The following is a 24,350-nucleotide window of genomic DNA, read 5'->3' as shown; positions in this document are numbered from 1 at the left end:
AACACTTTGAAAAGGTAGCCCTTCGTGATGGTTCCAGCTTTTAATATCCACTCTTTGATCAGGTCATGGTTTTTTGTTTCTGGCTTTGTGGTATGAGGTTTTTTTAATGGGGGAAGGATGTGTGTGCATAGGGATTCTATTGACAATCAGACAGCAAACGTGAGCTGGAGGAAAATGGTCATATATAGCTAGTTCTTACTTGTATAACCTGTTTGTTGTCCAAAAAATTAATAGAATCTTATTTAAACCCTTCAACGTTTACTAGCACTGTAGTTCAACCTAATTCCAATCTAAGCAAGTGTGCCTCTAGTTTCCAAGCAATAATGTCAGTATGACACAATAGAGCAAAAGTGTAAGTCACTTCCACAGCAGTCTCCTTAGTTTAGATTGATTTAGTCAGTACTTACAGCATGCACTAAGAGGTATAACTAGGTTCAAAAAGAAATCTGGAGGATAGGTCCATCAATAGCTATTTGGTCAGGGACACAACATGCTCCAGATATCCCTAAACGTCCACCTGCCAGAAGCTGGGACAGGATGGATCACTCGAAATTGCCCTGTTCTGTACACTCGCTCTGAAGCATCCGGCACTGGCCACTGTCAGAGACAAGATAATAGGCTAAATAGACCATTGGTCTAACTCAGTATGGCCATTCTTATGTCCAAAAGGAATATTGAGAGGAAAAGGGCAGGAATAAAATTCTAGAAAGAGAAACTTTTTTTGTCTTCAGAGGATACTTCCGATGAGGGTGAAATGCCTAATTTTGATAATTCTGGCAGGACTATCAGACCCAACCACTTAAACTGAAATCTGGAGCAAGCAATAGCTCACTCAGACACTGGAGTTTCTGAGGTCTGGTTCTATGCATCTCGCTGACTGAGCTGATGTGATATAACCAGGGCATGTTAGATGAAACTCACGTCATTAGAAGTGATGGCCCCCATCACTGGGTGCAGAATTATTAGGCACTGACAGAAAGTGCTATGAAGAACATCTAGTTGACTCAAAGCATCATAAATTCTTTGTCTTCCTTTTCTTTTCTTCTGGTGTGGGATTGAAAGCAGTTTTCTCTGGACCATTTAATTAGCCTGTCAGTATATGTTTGGAGGCCTGCTAATTCATGAGCCTATAAGACTGATTTACGGTGTGTGATGTCAGTACTCTCAGATGGAAGAAGAGAATGAAGAGAAGCTTCAAATCAAAATCACACCACAGCAGAACCATAGGAATGTAAGGCTGGAAGGGACCTCTAGTCCTTCCCCCCTCCCATGCTGAGGCAAGATTGAGTCTATCTAGATCATCCCTGTCAAAATTAATACTGAGATGTTTCTTTGTATAAGTTTTTCTTATTGTACTGCCATGATAGTGTGACTTCTTTGTTTTGTACAGGACCAAAAGAAAAAAAAGCTAAAAGATTGGAGAAAGAGTAGAAACACATGCCACTGCCCTGTGGTCATAGTACTATAGGTGTCTCCTGCTCTAGTTATAGGAAGAGATCACAGAATTATTGCAGAATTCTGAGTCAGTGAATTTTCATTGAGTCAAAGATATTAAGGTCAAAAGAGGCCATTACAATTATGTACCCTTACTTCTTGCATAACCCAGTCGATAGACTTTCAGCCAATAATTCTTGCCTGGAAAGCATAACTTCTGGTTGAGCTAAAGCATCTCTTTAAAAAAAACAAAACAAAACATATATTTTAGTAATCTTTTAATTGGGCCCACATTCTCCCTTGCAAAAAAAAAATTGCTATTCAAAAATCCCCATTAGCCAAGTTTTGCTTTTTAAAACTAGAAGCTTAAAGTTGGGCTCCAAAGAGGGAAATCTTCAAAACACCTAAGGGATTTAGGAACCCAGGTGCCAGCTTCCTCCTTGCCCTGAGGGTGTTCAGCAACACCCAGGCCACGCCCCCACTCCACCCCTTCCCCCAACCCCCCACCCCACTTCTTCCCCCCCAGTTCTGCCCTCTCCCCCAAGCATGCCCCATCCCTGCTCCTCCCCTCCTGCCCAGCACCTCCTGCACGCCGCGAAACAGATGATTGCGGCAGGCAGGAGGCACTGGAACGGAGGGGGAGCAGTTGCTTGGCAAGGCTACTGGAGGGATAGGGAAGGAGCTGGCTGCCTGTGGGTGCTAAGCACCCACTAATTTTTTTCCGTGGAGCAGGCTTGGAGCACCCACAGAGTTGGCATCTGTGTTAGGAACCCAAGACCCACTGCAAGTCAATGGAACTTGCACCCTCAGTTCATTACACATCTAAAAATCAACCCAACATCCATATTTAGGGGTGGGATCTTAACACGTGCGCGCACACACACACACACAGAGGCACCTAACTCACATTAGCTTTCAATGGAAATTGGGTGCCTACCTCCTTTAGGCACTTCTGAAAATCCCACATTAGGCTCCTAAGTGACCAGATTTTCGAAAGTGTTGAGTACCCCAGAGCTCCCATTGAACTCAATAGGTGTTGGAAAACCAGACCCCTTATTTAGAAGCCCAACTTCAAGGTCCTATGTTTAATTACTGTTTTCCCTGTAAACGGCACTTGCAATAAGTACTTTGTACATGTGTTTTAACCTTTTGCAATGTGGAGAGCCCAGATGTCTGTGGCTTCTTCCTCATCTACCTTTCCAGTTAGCAAAAGAAACTGTGCCAATAACTTCTGGAGGTGCTCCACTCCTGCAGCTGTGTTCTACGTGCAGGGAATGCAGGAGATTATTTTCCTACGGTTAGTTTGTTGGCTCCCAGACACTATTCCAGCAAACTGAAGTTTTAGTTTTCCTTTGATATTCCCAGCACCCTGCCAATCTCAGGACAAGAGAAGAAGAGATCGGGACCCTCCTACCACTTCCAGCTGAGCTCCCAGGTTTTAGGGTTACAAGTCCTCCTTTTCTTTTTGCGGATACAGACTAACACGGCTGCTACTCTGAAACCTGTCATTTTCCAAGGGGCCGTCATTATGCCCAAGCAACTGCTTTGCATGCTATCCCTTGCACACAAATAACAATGTATGAATTCCTACTCCCAGCTAGGCCTGTGGTGTAATGTGCTTTGAGATCTACTGATGAGAAAAGCTAAATATTATTATTACAAAAAGCATGGGTGCCTTGCCTACAGAAATGTTCGTGTGCAACAGATAGGCATGGATACAGCAAGAGAGGCCACATTTTGAAAATCTGACTCTTAACATCAACAGGATTAATTTCCTAGTGTCACAGTTGTATAATTCCTTTTATGAAGTGATACCCCTTTCACCAGCTGGGACGGAGTCAAAAATCCTGAGAGCTCAGGACAGTGCATTTGGCACTTAAACACCAGAGCAATAAGCACTTTAGAAATAGTAGTGGAAGATTAGATTAAGGAAAAAATACAGCTGCATGGAGAGTTTTAAAAAAGTGAATAGGAGGTGAGGGCACTTAGAAACTTGAAGGAGGCACTCACCACCTCATGTTACTAGGCCTTTTATCAGAGTTTAACAGAAAATTTACTGGTTTCAGAGTAGCAGCCGTGTTAGTCTCTAAAGTGCCACAAGTACTCCTTTTCTTTTTGCGAATATAGACTAACAAATTTATTTGAGCATAAGCTTTCATGAGCATCTGATGAAGTGAGCTGTAGTGCACAAAAACTTATGCTCAAATAAATTTGTTAGTTTCTAAGGTGCCACAAGTACTCCTTTTCTTTTTAGAAAATTTACTGTGTATTTAGTACACCCAGATTATCTGCACCTGAGTACAAACATAATGGACTTTTAGTGACCTTATCAGACTTTTGTATATTTCCTCTTACTTATTACATATCTAGCACTATGCACGTGCATGGTGTTATCTCTGTATCCTTGACTGTGCTGTTTTACCCCATATCCATGCCATTGTACTACATCCCTACATTAAGTGTATTTACAAGATCCCTCCAGTGCTCAGATCTAAACTATGTAAAGAGGACCAATATTGTGTAAAACTCTTCCTCAGCATGTCTACATATAGCAGATAGGATGAAAGAATACATACAATTTAATGTGTCAAAATGCATTCGGGACTTATTTAACAATAAGTTATCAAGGAATCGAAGGATAGGGTCCTGGAGTTGGGGGCTCTTTTTTTAGGGTTTACTATATGTATTATAAAATCTGGTGCTGTCTATAATCTTCCCTCAGCTCACTCCTCCTCTCCTGTTTTCAGAAATATTTCTTCACTACTGAGCACCATTGAAAGAACCATGTACGACCTCCCACAGAGTAATGGGGCCCACTTATTTTATATACACACACAGGTTCCGCGAAAGGGTAGTTATCTTACCCAGATAATCTGTCAGTCATCTGGAAATATAATGGCCTTTTCCAGCTACCTTTAATTCCACATTAACAAATTGTATGGAATAACTAGAAGTGTTCCTGTATCTCAGTGGCATTCAAAGCTAGGGATGGGTTCTGACCCTTATTGAAAGAGGGAGTCCGATTTTATCCAGGATCTTTTACAAAATGGTGAAGTGCACCCTAATATAGAGCCCATTGTGCTCTTGGATGTTTCTTTAACAGATCTGCTCTAGGAATTATTTTGGGGGGGTTCTATGGCCTGTGTTTATAGGAGGTCAGACTAGATGACCACAATGGTTCCTTCTGGCCTACCAATTCTCTCTTTTACATTGGGTTGGAGGGAGTTCTATTTTTCTCCCTCCCTAGGGGGCTTAATATTTTTCATGCAGTCCCAGTACCATCCAGGAAATGTGCTCATCCATAGGGATGCTTCTGGTACATTCTGATGGAAACTGTGGCCCGAGCACTTACAGAATCCAGCAGGAGACCTGAGGAAAAACAAGGCTTCTTCCTTGGGAATAAATGTGAATATACTATAACATTCTGAAAAATTCATATCAAATAATAGAGTTGAAAACTGGGAGCCCAGCTTTTAGCATCACATGTGTAGGGCCATTTCACAAGGATTTAACTTCTATTTACGATGTTCAGGCACAGAAGTTCTGCTCAATTTTATGCCACAGCAACTTTACCCAGTACAGGTGTTCAGCTTTTGTTAATATTCTGAATCAGTCTGTCCACGTAAAAACCCATTCCATAAAATATGTATGCCCCTTTAATGTCTGGTTAGCGTTACATGTACAGTAGCCAAGAAGATGCTGCACTTCAATTATTCAGAACCCCCCTTCTCCCTACATACTGTACAAGTCACTATTTTCCCCCATAAGTTTGCCCAGCTCAGAAAGGGACAAGAGGTTGTGAAGACACACCACAATGCTTCACTGTGAAATATGCCACTGAAACAAAACGTAATTGAAAAGGTAGACAAGTAAATCAAATGAATCAATTGCAGCAGCCTGAAGATGATCCTATCAGGTCCTCAGTGCCAATTTTGGAAGTGAGCAGTGCTGTACATTAGGAATACAGTGTATTGTGACATTATTCAGGGTACAATCTGGACTGTTGAACAGCTATATCCCCTTAATTCTCTAGCCTGGGGTGCCTTTTACACTGCTATGCTGTCAGAATATCCATTCCTGGCTTGCTCAGCTTTCAGCATGCAAATTCACTCCCAGCTAAAACCATGAGCACTCTGACCAATCACTCATGAATTACATACAGGATGACCAGCCTTGTTCCCCCAGAAATGTGTGTCTTGTTCAGTAGTGTGCTGGACAGTACAATGCAAGCTCAGAGAAAGTCCATCATTTCCGATGAAAAAGATAATGCACTAGTTTTGTTATCCCAAATGGAGTTTCCCCACACACTTTAATCCAAATACACTGGTTAAGATAAGATAAAATAAGTTTATTAACTACAGAAAGATAGATTTTAAGTGATTACAAGTGATTATGCATGAAAGTCAGGATTTGGGTACAAAAAAATAAAAAAAGAGTAATACACATGCTAATACCTAATTTAACAAGCCAAGTGCACCTAAAAGCAAAGGTTTTGTCTCACCATATGCTGCTGTAAATTTCATAGGCTGGCTCTCCTTTCAGCCTGGGACCACTCCCCCTAGTTCAAGTTCTTTCAGAGTCCTTGATGTTCCTCCTGCTTTATAATTCAGTTCTTTGTATTAGAAACATCCTTGCTGAGTCATGGTGACACACAATCCATTGTGGATGTGAGGTTTGAATTGTCCCTGTGAGGAAATGTAAATTTCTTGTTTACACCTTCCCCCTGCTGGAGGATGGCCACTTAAATGGGTAATGGCCTGTGAACACCTGTCTGGGATGCTAGTATGTCTTTGTCTCTGAAAAAGGTATTATCCAGAATTACGCATATTTCAGTAATAATACAGTAGAATCTTATAACTTGGCATACAGTGTTGCTACACATCTTAACAGGTTAATGGTATTCAGCAAATTCTGATTTTTCAAATGATATTTTGTACAAAATATGTATCAGTCTTGTAAAAGGGGTGACCATAATAGTATAGACTGTCACATATATATTTGGGCTTTGTAGAAGAAGGGGGAAAGGCTGAAAGACTCATGGCTATTATAAACTCACTTCTGGGAACAACAGTGTGTGAGAGAGACACTAACCATTTCCTGATAACCATTAGTAATAATAAAAGTCAGATCCTCAGATGATGTATTCTGGCACAGTTCCATAGATTTTTAATGGAAGTATGCTGATTTATACAAGCTGAGGACCTGGCCCTTGGACCTTACATAGCACTGTGGATGCTTTAGATGGACAGGAATCACTCTTCCACCACTAAAACACAATCACCTGTGGGGCAGGATCTGGCAGTTGTTTCACAGCTCATGGTAATGTTACAAAATAGTTTCGAGCAGGATATTAAGAAAAATATCACATGCCATTGAAACTGCTGTGGAAATTTAGATATAGAATATAATTATTTCCTGATTGGGATCACCAGCTGCACGGCCACCTTTTTCTATAGTCATGTTGCCAGTGACCAGCCTGCTTCAGCAAATATTTGCCTAGGCCCTCAGCCCAACTCTTCTCTCACACTCATTTTACAGATGTATAAATCCATTGAACTCCATCCTGTTTGTGGAAGTAGATCCAAGACCAGTGAGAAGGGTGTCCTATTAGACACATCATGTCATCTTCCTCAGAAACAACCAGAACACAAAATCCTTCTCAAAAGTAACCAGATAACCATTTAATAGCCTCTAGAACACATCTCCTTACAAGGGGGAAAAACACTAAAAGAAAAGAAACTGGTAATCACAGTACTAAATTATAACCGGATAGAATGCTCCTTGCTTGCTGAAATCTGGTAGTGCACATATTGCAAGCTCTGAATTAGACTTCTAGGAAAAATCTTAAAAGCATTGTTCTTTCTCTCTGTAGAGTCAAGCTGTCCTTCGTGACCCATAAAATAATAAATAAAGAATAAAGAATAAAGAGTGGTGTTTTGTCAGCTCTTCAGCTCCATCCAATCTTTTCTCTCTGGGTGGTAGATATAGGAAGATTTTTTTTCCCGTAACAATTTACTTTTAATTAAAATGCGTATTTCTGGACAATCTAATTAGCTTGGAGTTTTTCTTATGTTTTCAAACTAATTTTCTTCACACTTTTAGCACTTCTAAAAATATACACTGCCTTCTCTATTTCCATTAGCCATACGGGTACGGACTCCAGGTCAGGGACTGTTAATTTTGTGCCATGTACAAAGCAACGTGCATGGTCTATGCTTAGCAAACAATTATAATAAGTCCCATTCCTTCATTTGATTTTTGGGAATGCAACAAGAATGTGGGTGTTATCGATGCAGTATGGAACACAATAAGCCCACCCCACACCAATGTATACTTTTCATTTGGAACCACACTTCTTTGTACTACTCCTTCCAACTCCTGCATTAAAGACTCTCAGCACTGAAACTGTTTCCTCTATCCATCATTCAGAACAGTAGCACAGGTAAGACTGACAAAGAATACAGAATTATTTTATAACCAACTGGAGTTGGAAACCATTTCTAACTAAATTAAAGATTAGCCACTGGGAATCACTCCCATTATTTACAATCTCTAGCTAAATTAAAGTGAGCTGTGGTTTTGCAAGGACCTTCAGCTAACCTGCCATTGCTCTCTTTCTGACTATAAAGCTCAGAATTTTCTTTAGATATGATGTGGGGGGGGGTTAATCTTGAACTAAAGAAGGATTTTTTTTGTGCAGTGTGGACGAAGCATCTGTTAAATTTATTAACTGAAGTCTACAGTTGTCAATTGAAATGATTGCAGAATATCTATCCTCACAGCTGGAAAATGTTTACTTTAACAACTTCATCCCCAGAACCAGCTATGCAAATGTTGACTTATTCAGGAGAAAGGGAGACTTACAAAAATCTCAGAGAAAGTCCTCTCCACAGGAAAACCTCAGAAACCACATTTAAATTCTAATTACCTCATTTCACAGATCCTCTTCTGGGCCAGTGACCCTTCATAATTTCACCTGCCAGTCTACTCAGCAAAGAAGGAAAAGAAAAGCTGTTATCAAAATACAACACTCCTTCAAAAACTAAGGATTTGTCTACATGGGGGAATTAATCTGGAATTAAGTAGGGTGTGACGTTTAAACAGAATAGCCACCCTTGATTAGCTCCCTGTGTACATGTCCTTATTCCAAAATAAGAGTACATTATCCTGAATTAGCTTAATCTACTTCCAAAATAGATTAAACTCATTCAGAATAAGGCACTTTTATCCCAGAATAAGAATGTCCACACATGGAGCTAATCAGGAATAGTTAATTAGGAACAGCTATTCTGGAATAACTCTCCATGCAGACAATCCTTACCTTGTAATTTACACACCAATTCCTGCACTCAGTATGATGCAGGCTGTTCTTTGGAGGCTGCTTCAGAGATTAAAGGTGTTGTTGCAGTGTTAAAACATGGGACTATTTCACCAAAAGATATACATAATTGTACAGACACATATACACAGAGTTTATATACAAGTGATGATAGGAATTTTCTTCAGTTTCTTAAGATGTCTCCTAAAAGCAATCCACACAGCAGTGGATGTTGGGATACTGTGGTCATAAGAAATATTAATTTAGTGTCCTTCTCTATGATGGAGCACTTATAGCTGTTTCATATAGTCCTTAAGGCTGAAGCTAGATTCCCTCCAGGATCCATGATGGATTTGAAAAACAAGGATGTGAAAACACTAGCTACAAGCTGACACCCATTAAAAAACATTTTCTGGCCTTTGCCAGAATCAGCTCCTTAGGGGCAGCACACTGGGATATTTCCCAAAGAGAAAGTCTTAGATATATTACAATTACTTTTAGCAATGCTTCCCAAAAGCCAAAGGTTACTTGAACAGATGAGGGAGAGAGAGACACCTCATGCACAGAGACAGACTTTCATGTGTTTTTCTTTCTACCATTCCTCATATTCTGTCATATGCCTTCAGTGAAATTTTAGTAACATTTTTCCTCTGCTGGTGAGCTGTAACAATACAGTCCTTGGGACTCTGACATTGTAATTTGTTGCCATGACAATGACAGTGATATAATAAATTAAGCTACTGCAAGGTCTCTGTGCCTCCAGACAGAGGCTGCAGGAGAGGGGGGGCATAGAAATTTGATTTAAAACTTATGAGAAAATGTCCCCCGTCCCTCCCCCAGCAGCAAATATAGAGTATCTGCTGCTCCCATTGAAATTAATGGCAGTTCTTCCATGTACATCAATAGGAGCAGCATAAGGCAGAGTTTGTCATGGAGATTATTATGCAGAAACAAGAGCCTGTGAGAAATAAAAGCTGCTTTGCAATCCCATATTAAAAATCCATTCTTGCTTTTTGGATTTTTTCTCTCCACGAAAATAAGAGTTAAACCTCTGAGCAATGAGATTGGGTGGTAATCTCTAAAGTATAACACTTTGTTTTTTAAAAGGACGTGTTTGGCTATTTTCCTTGCTCAGGGAAGACAAACCCTCCTAAATAGGCTTTGCCAGTGATTACAGACCCAGTGGTCATGACACAGTGATATACAAGATGAGTGTCAAGTCAAACTGATCACTTAATGAGTGAAGGCCTTAAGAGAGGATCCTTCAGCCCTCACTCACATGCATAGTCTTTAATCACCTGAATAGGTCCATTGAAATCAAGGATTAATATAAGTGAGAACTGATTCCATGGCTAAAGGTTGAGGATTGGGCCCTAAAAGAGTCTAATTTTGATCTATGTCACCAACTATTTTCCTTTTCTATGATAGTAATAAAAGCCACATCTGTCATCGGTTGTCTAGGTATGACAAATGGATGGTCTTGGTCCAAATATCAAGAGACAGCAATCTACATGCATGAATGATCGTCAGAATCAACACTAATGATCATTCTTCATAGCAGTTTCAGTGGAGAGACTGAAGTCTACATATCTAAGGAGACCAAACTACCATTTCATTCTTAGATGTGAGCCCCTCTCTCTCTCCAGTTCAGGATTCAGTCACACTGCCAGGGTGGGTAGAGAAACTTGCAAGAACAAGACTGGCTTCACCCTGCAAACTCAAACAGCAGCAACATTTTCAAAAGTGCTTAAGAGACATGTAGGCACTTCTGAAAAGTTTTCCATTGCTTGTGTTTGCAGGCTAGCTAGTTTTTTGTGTCCCTGTAAGCTGAACACATTTGATACAGAAAGAATTCAGGCCCAGATCCACAAAGGTACTTAGGCCCCTAAATCCCAGTTTTAGGCTTCACTGTGGTCTGCAGAACTTCTGTTCAGCTGCTTTCTCATCTTGTAAGCACCTAAACTCACTCAGCAGCTAAACTGTCAGGGTAAAAGTTCCCTAGGTGCCTATGTCTGACTCTGGCCATGCATACTGCTGCCTCTCTCTAGGCACCCAGATGCCCATCTTCTGCCTTAGCCCCAGCACAATCCACAAACTGAGGAAAGCTAGGCAGAGGAGCACCTCTCTCACCTGCCAGGCCTGATCTGGTAAGAATGCTCAGAGGCTGCCTACTGCCTCAGACTCCATTCAAAATCTGCCCATGGAAGAGATGGTGGTGATGGTGCCCATCTTATAACTTTTAGCCCTGTGGTTACAGCATGCACCTGGCATATGGGAAAGCCAGGTTTAATTCTCCCCTCTGTCTGATGGGGAGAAGGATTTGAACGGAGTCTTGCCACCTCTCAGGAGAATGCCATAACCTTTGGAATATGTGATATTCTCATGTGGGGTTCCCTGTCACTCCTGTTGAAGTTGTTCCACTTTGGATGAACATTTTAATAGCCAGAGAAAGAATCAGAATCACTCTATGGTCTGATAGTTAAGGCTCCCATCTAGGATGGGGGAGATCCAGGGTGCAGTCCCTGTGCTTCAATGGCTCTCGAATTAGTTATACAAAGTGGAACAGCTTCAGCGGGAGACACTGACTGAACCCACATCAGACCATCCCATAGCTCAATAGTTAGAGCACTCCCCTGTAGAGGTGGGAGATCCCTGTTCAAATCCTCTCTCCCCCTCAAGCAGGGGGAATTGAACCTGGCTCTCCCACATCCCAGGTGAGTGGTTTAACCACTGGCTAAAAATTAAGGAGGGCATCACCACTGGCCACTTTGCATGGAATGGGGCAGGTGCCTAACTCACTCTCACAAGAAACAACTTAGGTGCCTAAGCTGTCTTATCTGCAGATGGCAGATTCCCAGTGGTGGATCATTAAGCAGGGCTAGGCTCCTCCCCTCAGCCTAGATTTAGGTGCCGAACTCTGTGAGAGAGGCAGGGCACTTTTCTCTTGGTAAATCAAGACTAAAGTATATTGTTTCTCAAATTATTGTGAAGTAAGTTTTAGAATCTTATCAGACAACTGAAACTCCTTTAAGTGTGGGCAAAACAATTTATTTAAGGGCAAGTCAAGTCTGTTTATTATTAATAATCTCAGTTGATAGCCAGGCAAAGTAGGCAATCTTAATTAAATCCAATGGAATCAAAGAAGATATTTAAACCAGTTACTTAAAAAAAGCCATTTACAGAACGGTTTTAAAAACAGGCTAATTATGAATATTAATAATCCTAAATCCAAGTAAAATCCCACTATCTTTCTTTTCCCCCAGAGTTTAGCCCTGTCTCTTCTCCAGGAATACATGGTCTGACCACTTGGTGATTCACAGCAGAAACATTCAGTAAATTAAGTTACAACAGCCTTTCAATATTCCAATAAAATCATTACAGGAGTTTTAAACCTAATTCCCTGGCAGTGTTAGTTAACTTTCTCTCACCAATCCATTTTGAAGTTTACGGGAGGTTTTACTTGAGCTGGTTTCTTCTGGAGACTTCTGTTTTCTTAGCTGTTTGAGGCAGCTTGCTTCTAGAGTGCTGTGTTTAAGCAAGGTAGCAGAGGGTGGGAGGGAAGTGATGCTTACTTCAGAGTCTTTAGGCCCTTCTCCTTCCTAGTGTCATGAAAGGAAAGAAAAACACACCTCCTTCCAGCATGTTTAGATTCAGAATTTGTTGCTGTCACCCATTCATTGGCTTTATGCCTTCAGGGTTGGCTTAGTTGCCTGCTGAATATGAAGTTTGTTTAATGAATATGCCACATTTCTTTAATTGCCTTTGTTTTTTCTTGGGGGGCAGGAAAGCAAGAGCTAAATATAACTTTGAAAGTTCTTTTGTTCATCCATTCTCTGAGATATTCTTTCAATTGATTAGAGTTTGACAGGAAATGAAATTCTGTTTTCAAAGAGTCCAAACAGTCCTGTTCTTTATAGAAAAGTTCTTAGTTCTCAGAACAGTCTTTTAAAACTAAGTAAGTCTTACAAAGCCTTTAGCTTAAATAATTAAAAATCTTATAACAATTTTTGGAGAGATGAATCTTGTCTTTCAGAGTTGGTTTAGGGTAGCCTGAGCACTGCCAATAATTAATCAATTTCCTATTAATATACATATTCTATAATTAAATGGCTTCTTACACTAGTAATTAGTTTAGCATCAAATGACCTTGTGATATTTGTACATAAAACATCTTACTATTCACATAACAATGTTATCAGACAGTTACTATATGAAGACTTGCATTTAGATAAAAATATAAATTTTAAAAGACATTTATGCTATCTTCAGCATTTGAAAAAAAACAAAGTTTTCAAATTTCAGTGGACACATGAGTTGGAAGTAACCAATATCTTCTATAAAAGATTTCCCACCATAAATATTCTCCAAGTTTGAATAAGGAAGACGTTAGTGTGTTTACAAAAGAAATCAATTTCAATAATGATATTTCTAGAATCCTTTGGTGAGTTTAAACTAAGGTTTCTCTTTGCAAAGATGAGGGCTAAAACATCTCTTTGCAAAGATGAGGGTTTATAGGTTTGATAACACACCCTAGGCCTGCCTCTTCTTCGAGTTTTCTAAATAAAAATAAAAACAGCCTCACATTTTGACACAACTAGAACTCTTTCTCAAACACAAATAATTTACAAAATCTGTTTAGACTAAGATATCCCAATTGGTATAGATATGATCTTTTACAAGAGGGATGATCCTATCCTTTGATAAGACTGTAATAGGTTTGGTTGCCTTTTGTCCAAATGGTTTCCCGATTTACTACCTACCATTTATAACTATATTGCAATTTGTAGTTGTCACAGATCAGTGTAACTGCACCTATATTTCCTCTCTGTAGTCTCTGGGCTCCCAGCCCCTCAGCTGTCACCTCTCTTGAGTGGAGACCTGTATCTCTCTCCCTCCTGACTGGGTTTGTTTCAGGCTGTACAGTTCCCTGCCGACACTGTGATATCCTCAGGAAGCCAGGCTGCCTAAACAGGCCAGCGTCTGCACTTTGCTTTCTCTACGAAGGGTACGAACAGCTTTTGCCAGATACCACAAAGAAAGCACGTTTCAGGTGAAAGAATTACAAGGAAACATAAAAACAACAACATTTCCTATGTGCTTGCTAAAAGCTTATCAGAGGTCACTCATCAATCTTATGGTGCCTCAGGAGGCCAAAGTCCTTCCAAGCTGTGATGAGTGGTGTTGTGTGTTACCTTCCTGTTCTGTTTCCTGCTTCCTGAACTCAGTTTAAAAATCAGGCTACTTATCCAAAAGTCCTTTCCTTGTCTGTTGGTCTCTGGAGAATTCAGACTAAACTAATACATACAAGCCTCTCCAGGTGATGATTCTGGAGGAGGTGTTACAACATGAGTGAATTTGCCTAATCACCCACACTGTTCTTAGTTCTTGGAAAATCCGTGGTCACCTCCACCTTAGAATTCCATGCAATCCCTGTCCCACAATGATACATTAACTCAATATAGTAAGAGCTCCTAAAAATATTTCAGGGAAATTGCCATATCTGCCCCAGTAATTACAAACTCATATAGAGTATTCTATACAAAGGACAGATCACAATAACTAACACTTACATACATCTTTAAAAACACAGTATAAAAGAAAGTAGTATAGAACATTAAAGCAAAACAGGAGTTATAATGTTGGATTCCAAAATATGCGTAAACACACTTGAAGGTAATAAAGGCCACAAAGCCATGTTTAACTTTGACATTTGCTTGTCCTTTGAAGATAAGGTAGAAACCTCCTGAGACTCCTTTGGTCAGCTTGAATATTTCCTATAATTAAGCAAATAGATATGCATATGAGGTGCTTTCCTCCAAGCACATATATATGAAAGTAATGATAAATATATTGTGAGCTTCAGTAAAGGCACAGTCATTTTTAATGAGCTGATATTAAAATTATAATAATTTAATACAATTTTGCATCAATATTGAGATATCTCACTGACAGTGCCTAGGTGCCTAACTCAGGCTTTGTGGATCACACTGTTGTTCCAGTGATTTCTAGGTGCCTAGAAGTTAAGCACCGCAATGCTGAGCACTGTGATCCCTAAGTCCTTTTGTGGACCTGGGCCTCAAAGCCAATAAACATGGAATCCAAAAAGCCTATTTTTGCAGCTACTTTTCAGAGTGATTTGCACCCAGATCAACCCCTGCTTTTCCCACTAAGTACTGCGAATACACAGATGTCCATGGGAAAAACATGGGTGTCTGTCAAGGTTCCTTCCCCACTCTGAACTCTAGGGTACAGATGTGGGGACCTGCACGAAAAACCCCCTAGGCTTATTTTTACCAGCTTAGGTTAAAACTTCCCCAAGGTACAAACTATTTTACCTTTTGCCCCTGGACTCTATTGCTGCCACCATCAAGCATCTAACAGATATATAACCAGGAAAGAGCCCACTTGGAAACGTCTTTCCCCCCAAAATCCTCCCAAACCCTACACCCCTTTTCCTGGGGAAGGATTGATAAAAATCCTCACCAATTTGCATAGGTGAACACAGACCCAAACCCTTGGATCTTAAGAACAATGAAAAAGCAATCAGGGTCTTAAAAGAAGAATTTTAATTAAAGTAAAAGAATCACCTCTGTAAAATCAGGATGGTAAATACCTTACAGGGTAATCAGATTCAAAACAGAGAATCCCTCTAGGTAAAACCTTAAGTTACAAAAAGACACAAAAACAGGACTATACATTCCATTCAGCACAACTTATTTTATCAGCCATTTAAACAAAACAGAATCTAACGCATATCTAACTAGATTGCTTATTAGCCCTTTACAGGAGTTCTGACCTGCATTCCTGCTCTGGTCCCGGCAAAAGCAGCACACAGACGAGAGAGCCTTTGTTTCTCCCCCCTTACAGCTTTGAAAGTATCTTGTCTCCTCATTGGTCATTTTGGTCAGGTGTCAGCGAGGTTAACCTAGCTTCTTAACCCTTTACAGGTGAAAGGGTTTTTCCTCTGGCCAGGAGGGATTTAAAGGTGTTTACCCTGCCCTTTATATTTATGACAGTGTCCTACTACAGCGTTGGAACGATGACTATCTGACTGAGCTACAACCTGAAGACAAGATACTCTTTGGCCCCATCTACGCAATGCTGGAACCAGAACTAGCTGCTCTACATTCCTGTCTTCAGGAGAATCTGGGCAATGGGTTTAGCCCCTGTTCTTTTTGCCAAAAAAGGGGGATCCTGCACCTATGCTTGGATTACAGGACCCTTGGTCAAGTAACTTTCAGAAACCTGTACCCCTCTTGCTCAACCTGGAGTTGTCTGACCATGTGCAAACATCCCAGGTATTCACTAAGCTTGACCTGCAAGGAGCCTATAACTGGTTAGGATAGGAGCAGGAATGGAAGATGGCTTTTCAAACCAGGCATGGCCATTATAAAAACTTGGTAATACCACTTGGTCTCACATGCCTGCCTTTGAAGTGATGCCACTACCTAGAAGGGCCCCAGCACCCAATAAAGCGTACATGGATCATAAAAATTTATATCTTCTCAAGGCTAACATACTAAACCACAAACAACTCCGGGCCCTGTCCTGCACATGTTTTAACTTACCACCCCAGAACAAGGCCACCAAGGGTCACTCAGAGTGACTCTTGTACAGAACCACCATGCATCCTTACGCCCTGCAATTTTCTGGACACCACCATTTTCCAAGCCCTCATATCTTTAATCTGGTCAGTGAAGGGGGAGGAGCATCCTCCCAGGAATTCAAGATCGGAAGCAAGAGGTAACATCAGATATGGGATGGCTTACTCTCAGCGTACGGTCACCTGTATGTTCTGCTAGGACGCCCACAACTGGAGGTACTGAGACTCAGCCACAACTCCTGATAGCAGGCTTCAGCCACCTCAAGACCCTTCTCTGGATTGCCTGCTCCTTCTGGTGTCCCTGGATGTGTGCAATTGTTCATTCCTAGGTAGATTCTTTCAAGGTATGCACTCATACCAAGAGGCTGCACACAAGATCGCTCGGCACTCTGCAAGCCACCTGATAGACCTCGGGAGGCCATCACCTTCAATTTTATAGTGGAGCTCCCTGTATCTGACAGTTATTCCATCATCTTCACCATGGTCAAACAGTTAACCAACATGGCCCACTTTTCCCCCATTGCATACCTTCCCACCAAAGAAGAGATGGCTCAGCTCCTGGTGGTGCACATTGTCTGTCTCCATGGACTCCCCAAACTGGTCACATCTGACTGAGGTCTGCAATTTGTTTTGCAATTCTGGTGCAATATCTGTGGCTGCTTGGGGTCTGTGCCTACACATGCTCCACCTATTACCCCAGATCATTGGCCAGTCCAAGACAGTGAATCAGGTCTTAGAACAGTGTCTATGGCACTTTAAAAATTGTCATCAGAATGGCTGGTTAGCTTTCCTGCACCAGGCAGAATTTGCTGCAATAATGCTGACCATGTCTCCAGCAGGCAGAGTCCATTCTATTTGAACTTTGGGTTCCATCCCTGTCTCCATCTGGCTATACCTGCCATCTCCACAAACCCTGCAGCCACGAGCTGGGTCTGGAACATCCACAAAGTCCAGGAAGAGCTTAAGATGCAACTTGAAAATGCATAAAGGGAGTACTAGTGATACACTGACCCGAAAGGCCCAATGTTTGCAGTTGGACAGAAGGTCTGGCTCTCAGCACAACACATGGACTGGTTTTGTTGCAAACTAGCCAGGTGATCAACCTAGTAACTGTCAGGCTCCGACTGTCCAGATCCAGCAGGGTTCACTCAGTGTTCCATGTATTGCTGCTGAAACCGCATGTCAATAACTCCTTTGCTCACTGACAACTGCCACTTCCTCCACTACAGGCCCAAGGTCATGATGAATATGAGGTCCATGAGATTTTTGGATTCTAAAAATCAAACACTTCCCTCTGCTACCTCATTGATTGGTAAGATTACAGCCCCAAGGAGCGCTCCTGATGATGGTCATCCAGGTCCATGCGCCTGACTTTGTAACAGCCTTCCATGCATTCCACCCAGTTAAATCTGGCCTGGTATGTATGTGGGGTGCCCCTGGAGAAAGAAGTCACATAAGGAATGGCAGGACTCAAACCCAGGTCAGCAGAGCCACCAAGCAACAGGCACCTCCACACCACTACTTGACAACAGCAATGCACAAACCACTGCAGATGTACACTACAGGAAGTCCCTCCCATGAGATCTGATTAGCAGCTGCCTTGGAGGCTCCTGATTGGCCCCTTGACCTCATATAAGATCATGGCGCATACCAGGAAATGTCTAGGTAAGAATGTGGATCCATGCTGAACTGTCACAACCAATTCTGCTCCCAAACCTCTGGCATCAGCTTTGACTTGGACTCGGACTCTCTCTCTGGACCTGAAATCTTGATACAAGTTCTAACCTCTGGTAATGACCTCAGCGCAGAAATCTGACCTTGAGCAGCTCATGCCCTGACACCTGTCCCAGGACCCTGACTGTCCTTCCTGAACAAGCTATACCCCTTTATACCAATATTCCACCCATGAGATTTATCTCATCAAGTCTCAGTTATGAGAATTAAGTCACAATTTAGCTTGTATACTGACACTTTCAGTTCTTCCTATTTATTCCCCATGATCCTGGTATTTGTGTATGGACATCTATGATTCCTCCCTTGTTGCTTCTGTGACCGTTGTCATTCTGTCTGGCATGGCTTACAACTGAGTGTGCCAAAATCAGGGCAGACTGTCAGAAAACAAGGCAGACACCCTAAATTGGTGGTATTTCCATAATTAGATTTCACCAAGCCAGTAACAAATGTGTACTCCTGGATCACTACATTAGTCTTACCAGGGAGTCACAGACAGTCCTCTTAGGCTCTCCAGCCCCTCTTTACAGCCCAGACAAACTCAACTTTGTGATGAAAGGTTATTAAAACCAAAAATCATCTCACCATAGGTTACTCTCAACCAAGGGGTCGGTCACTTACCCCAGGTCAGTGGATACTCTGGATCTCACCCCAAAGACAATGCTAAGAAAAAGAAATGAGAGTTATTGAGACATTAAACCAGGTAAAATACATTAACTGGTGATTCCAAGTTTGTAGGTCCAAAGTGCTAGCAGAGATGTAATGATCTGCTAGCTTTCCATAAGTCTCTCAGGGTTACCCAACATAATTTTGGAGTTCTCTGTCCAATCGCTCAGTGTTTCACCATGTCAGAATCCATCAGTCCAGAGATACAGGATCGCTTATAGCTGTTTTCCCCAGAAAGCAGTCTGGCAAAGGTCCCTTACAGCATGAGTCTATAGATTTCCCATTGTTGAATACAGTGACCTGTGCTTTGCAGTTTGCATGCTTCTCCATTTACAGTTCTAAGGCTTCAATCCCATTTCATGGGCAATTAGATTACAGATATATGCATAATGCATTTAGTTACAGTAATCCAAATAATCATTCATTAGTTTTCATGAATAATGTGATAGCCAGAAACAATCCTTCATTAGTTTTCATGCAGTTTTACGCATTAAGTAAATTCTCATCCCAATACAATCACACACTTTTGATCTGGGGTTATCTAATTACAGGGTCTACATATATAACAAATTGTAATGCAATAGCATTCAACTGGTTACAGATAAATGAAGACAATACTATCACATTGCCTTTGAACTATGCCAACACACAAGTGAAGTGGCCTGATCACTTTACAATGCCTTTTTGATTTCTATTAGCATGCGAATGAGTTAGTGTGCTGCCTTGGTCTGAGCGGGCAACCTGCAAGCCTCACAACCTTATTATAATTGCTCTCCTAACATGTAGCCCTCTGTTAAGGTCACCCTTTCTTGTACCCACCTGTGGACTTTTGTCAGCCTCTTTGAACCTAGTTTAAAGCTCTTCTCAGTAGGTTGAAGAGTCAGTCTCTGAAGATGCTGTTCTCCTTCCTGGTCAGGTGGACCCCATCTTTTCCTGTTATACCCATTCCCATCTCCTCACTCCAGTCTTTGCTTGTATGCCAGTGCCATGTACTGAGCACCCTTGCTTTCAGCTCCCCACCCATCTCAGCACTGGTGCCTGTGACATCCACTAGACCTGTTCATCCCCATCCCAGTCTTAGCACTCTGGAAACATGCTTTGACATGGAGACTGAAATGGGGGGTATGGAAGTGCTTGGGTTTGCAGGGCAGAGAAGATGCTCCCTACATTCCCCCACTGCACAGTTCTGACCCCTTCCTTTCCACACTCCCCTGCACTGCTCTGGCCTCCCCTCTTATCTGAGAAGTAGCACCAACTGGGGGAAGGGTAAGCACCACTTCCATTTCCTGAAAGTATGTTACTGGAGGGGAAGATGCCCAACTTTCCCCTTTATGGCTCTGCTCTGTCAGCACTTTTAAGCTCCCAGCCAGCAAAGGTCCCTTTGGGAATGACCCATATTTGGAGAGGGATCACAGAAAACTACTTTTTTTGGAAACCCAATTCTTCATCAAAGCTCTAGTCAAACTGGGCTTTAAAAACAGCATTGGGATGTTCTGTCTTCTAGGGGTGTGCTGACACCTTAGTAGCTGTGCCAGAGCACAGTCTTAAGGGATGAAGGTTGGCAAGAAGGCAGAGGTCCCACTCTGCACCCTTGCAGCCCCCACACTCTGAACTGCTCTAACATGTCTTCCCCACCTCATTTCACCCTCACTGCTGTAACACACTCCCCACATTCCCTAGCTCTGCTCCTGAAAAGTTATATCAGGAGCCCCTTGACCAAATGATCCAGCCATTTGCTTTCATCTGATCACACTCAGTTCCATTGTTCAGGAAAATGTAGCTCATGAAAGCTTATGCTCAAATACATTTGTTAGTCTCTAAGATGCCACAAGTCCTCCTTTTCTTTTTGCGGGTACAGACTAACACGGCTGCTACTCTGAAACCTATAATAATTACGACTCATGCTCTTCTTATACCCTAACTACTTACTAGAGTCAGTCATCTTCCCTTTACTTCATTAATGCGGATTTCCATGACAATACTTTTGGTCGTAGGAAACAATTTCCAAAAGCAGCCCCTGTAGAAAGTAAGGACCATGCAGAACACATGTTCTCTGAAAGCTGCCAAGGGTAAGGCACATGAATGTAGCTCAGGTTCAATGACCGCAGCATGTCTGCTTGAGCCACCCCAGTCACAGTTACGACAGACTGTCTGCAAACTTTTTGGCTTCATCAGAACCCTAATCTTTGCTGCAGGTGTACAATTTATTCTCTTAGCTGCATCAGTTTAACTTGTTCTTACCTGGAGTTCCAAACTTCACTCCAATATCTTTTTGTATATTACTTCCTCAAAGGAGCAATGGGGCTGTGCATTAGCTGAGATCAATCCCAAGTGGGTAGCTTACAGTGACAGTATGTGCACAAAAAATTATAAGAACCAAGTGATTTTGTAAATATATGATTTTTATGAGGGGGTTTTTCCTCAGGAACCTCTTGCACAAGTGACCCCACATTGAGCCAACCAACTGTACCCTTCACCCCCAAGAGGCACAGCAAATTGCAAGACTATCTGAATCAGCATATGGATTTTAGAGCGCTTAGAATAGTTGTCCTTTAAACAGTAAGTGATTTTCAACCTGGACCATAGCAGAGCCTCTGATATAATATATGCAAATACCATGGATGCCAGAGCACCTCCTCTGCTCTTTCAGCTTCCCAAAGACCATCAAGAATCAGATGCACCATCTTTTGCTACTAAAACCATCAGTTCTCCCTTATGAGCTAAAGTAGAAAATCCAGTAGTAGAGAACTATCATATAAATAGCTCTGACAAAGTTCCATATATATTTATTTCAGTAGTGGGCAGTTATGCACATGCACAAACACACACTTACTTCAAGGTGCTCTTTAATATCTTCATTTTACTACACACTTTCACATTCATTTGTAGAGCAAAATTTGTTGCTCTCAGATCTGTATGGCACTATTCAACTTCGATCTCCCACTCTCCCTAGATCTGTGGCTCTCTCCTTGATGTCAATGGGAGAGCTGTACATGGAGTGAAAGTATAATACCAAAGCAGAGCAGTATGCTGTGTTGATCTGAGAGAAGAATTTTGCCTTTAGCGTTTTAACCAAGTTACAAGTGAAGATATAGGTCTCGCAGCTTGTGCAGACAGATACTCTGCACAGATTTATAAGCCATTTTGCCATCGTCCTGTCCATTTCTCACATTCTATATTTCCATATATCATTCTGATTGCAGTCAAGTTTCTATCTGCACAGGATGCTGCTTGTATTCTTGGAAAGGATGGAAGAAATTTAATTTCCTAGAATTAAGGATAGAGGACACTGACAGGAGAGGAAAAAACCAAACACTTTCACATGGCAATAGAACCGGCCTTGGAAGGAGAGAAAAATGATAACTAATATTTAGAAATCTCTAAAAATCCCTAAAATTGCTTTTCTTTATAAAATAATGTTCTACATTTAAAATCCAATATATCACTGTGTACCTAGATTAGAATCATATGCCTAATGCTATTAGAGAGGAGGAATTCTGGCTATCTTCAAGTATTAAGCTTCCATTTCTAACGCTGAGTTGGCCTTAAAAAAAAAAAACACCTAGGATTTAAATTAGGACTGTCAATTAATCTCAGTTAACTCACACAATTAACTAAAAAAAAATTAATCATGATTAATCGCACTGTCAAACAATAGAATACCAACTGAAATTTAATAAATATTTTTGGATGTTTTCTACATTTTCAAATATATTGATTTCAGTTACAACACAGAATACAAAGTGTATAGTGCTCACTTTATATTTATTTTTGATTTCAAATATTTGCACTGTAAAAAAGAAATTGTATTTTTCAATTCACCTCATACAAGTACTGTAGTGCAATCTCTTTATCATGAAAGTTGAACTTACAAATGTAGAATTTTGTACAAAAAACTGCATTCAAAAATAAAACCGTGTAAAGCTTTAGAGCCTACAAGTCCATTCAGTCTTACTTCAGCCAATTGCTCAGACAAACAAGTTTGGTTAAAATTTGCAGGAGATAATGCTGCCCAATTCTTGTTTACAATGTCAGCTGAAAGTGAGAACAGGCGTTCGCATGGCACTTTTATAACCGGCGTTGCAAGGTATTTATGTGTCAGATGCGCTAAACATTTGTATGCCCCTTCATTCTTTGGCCACCATTCCAGAGGACATGCTTCCTGCAGATGCTGCTTGTTAAAAAAAAGCGTTAATTACATTTGTGACTGAACTCCTTGGAGGAGAATTGCATGTCTCCTGTTCTGTTTTACCTGCATTCTGCCATATATTTCATGTCATAGCAGTCTTGGATGATGAGCCAGGAAGTGTTCATTTTAAGAACACTTTCACAGCAGATTTGACAAAACGCAAAGAAGGTACCAATGTGAGATTTCTAAAAATAGCTACAGTACCTAACCCAAGGTTTAAGAATCTGAAGTGCCTTCCAAAATCTGAGCGGGACGAGGTGTGGAGCATGCTTTCAGAAGACTTAAGAGCAACACTTTGATGTGGAAACTACAGAACCCGAACCACCAAAAAAAGAAAATCAACCTTCTGCTGGTGGCATCTGACTCAGATGATGAAAATGAACGTGCGTTTGTCTGCTCTGCTTTGGATTGTTAACGAGCAGAACCTGTCATCAGCATGGCCGCATGTCCACTCGAATGGTGGTTGAAGCATGAAGGAACATATGAATCTAGCGCATTTGGCACATAAATATCTTATGGTGCTGGCTACAACAGTACCATGTGAATGCCTATTCTCACTTTCAGGTGACATTGTAAACAAGAAGCGGGCAGCATTATCTCCTGCAAATTTTAACCAAACTTGTTTGTCTGAGCAATTGGCTGAAGTAAGACTGAATGGACTTGTAGACTCTAAAGCTTTACATTGTTTTATTTTTAATGCAGTTTTTTGTACATAATCCTACATTTGTAAGTTCAACTTTCATGATAAAGAGATTGCACTACAGTACTTGTATGAGGTGAATTGAAAAATACGATTTCTTTTGGTTTTTTTACAGTGCAAATACTTGTAATCAAAACTAAATATAAAATGAGCACTGTACACTTTGTATTCTGTGTGGTAATTGAAATCAATATATTTGAAAATGTAGAAAACATCCAAAAATATTTAAATAAATGGTATTCTATTATTGTTTAACAGTGCGATTAATCATGATTAATTATTTTAATGGCTTGACAGCCCTAATTTAAATCTCTCCTTGGTCTACTAGTGATTACTGTCCTGTGCCTGGGACAGGGTAACTTTAGGGGAAGAATTCCACAATTTGGAAGGAAAGAAGGCTCTGGGAAGATTGTTTTTATATTTAAAAATGAGACCTGTCTGAAAGTGCCCAGAAGCTTTCAATGTCTGAAATTTACAATCTTAGTATTGCTGCATTTTATTCCAGATGAAGGCTAATTAATATATCACAAACATACACAACCCCTTATGAATAACACCTTACATATGAAATGGTGGTTTTGTGTACTTTTCAACAACATAGGTACCCGGTTTTGTTTTGCTCAGTCTTTTGTATAATTAATCTGATGTTTTGAAAGTCAACGTTAATATATGGGCTAAATCCTCAACCAGTATAAATTGATGTAACATA

This window comes from Natator depressus, chromosome 3 (genome assembly GCF_965152275.1).
Source record: "Natator depressus isolate rNatDep1 chromosome 3, rNatDep2.hap1, whole genome shotgun sequence".
NCBI lineage: Eukaryota > Metazoa > Chordata > Testudines > Cheloniidae > Natator > Natator depressus.
The sequence above is the reverse complement of the archived record's forward strand: the minus strand, read 5'-3'. Positions refer to the sequence as shown.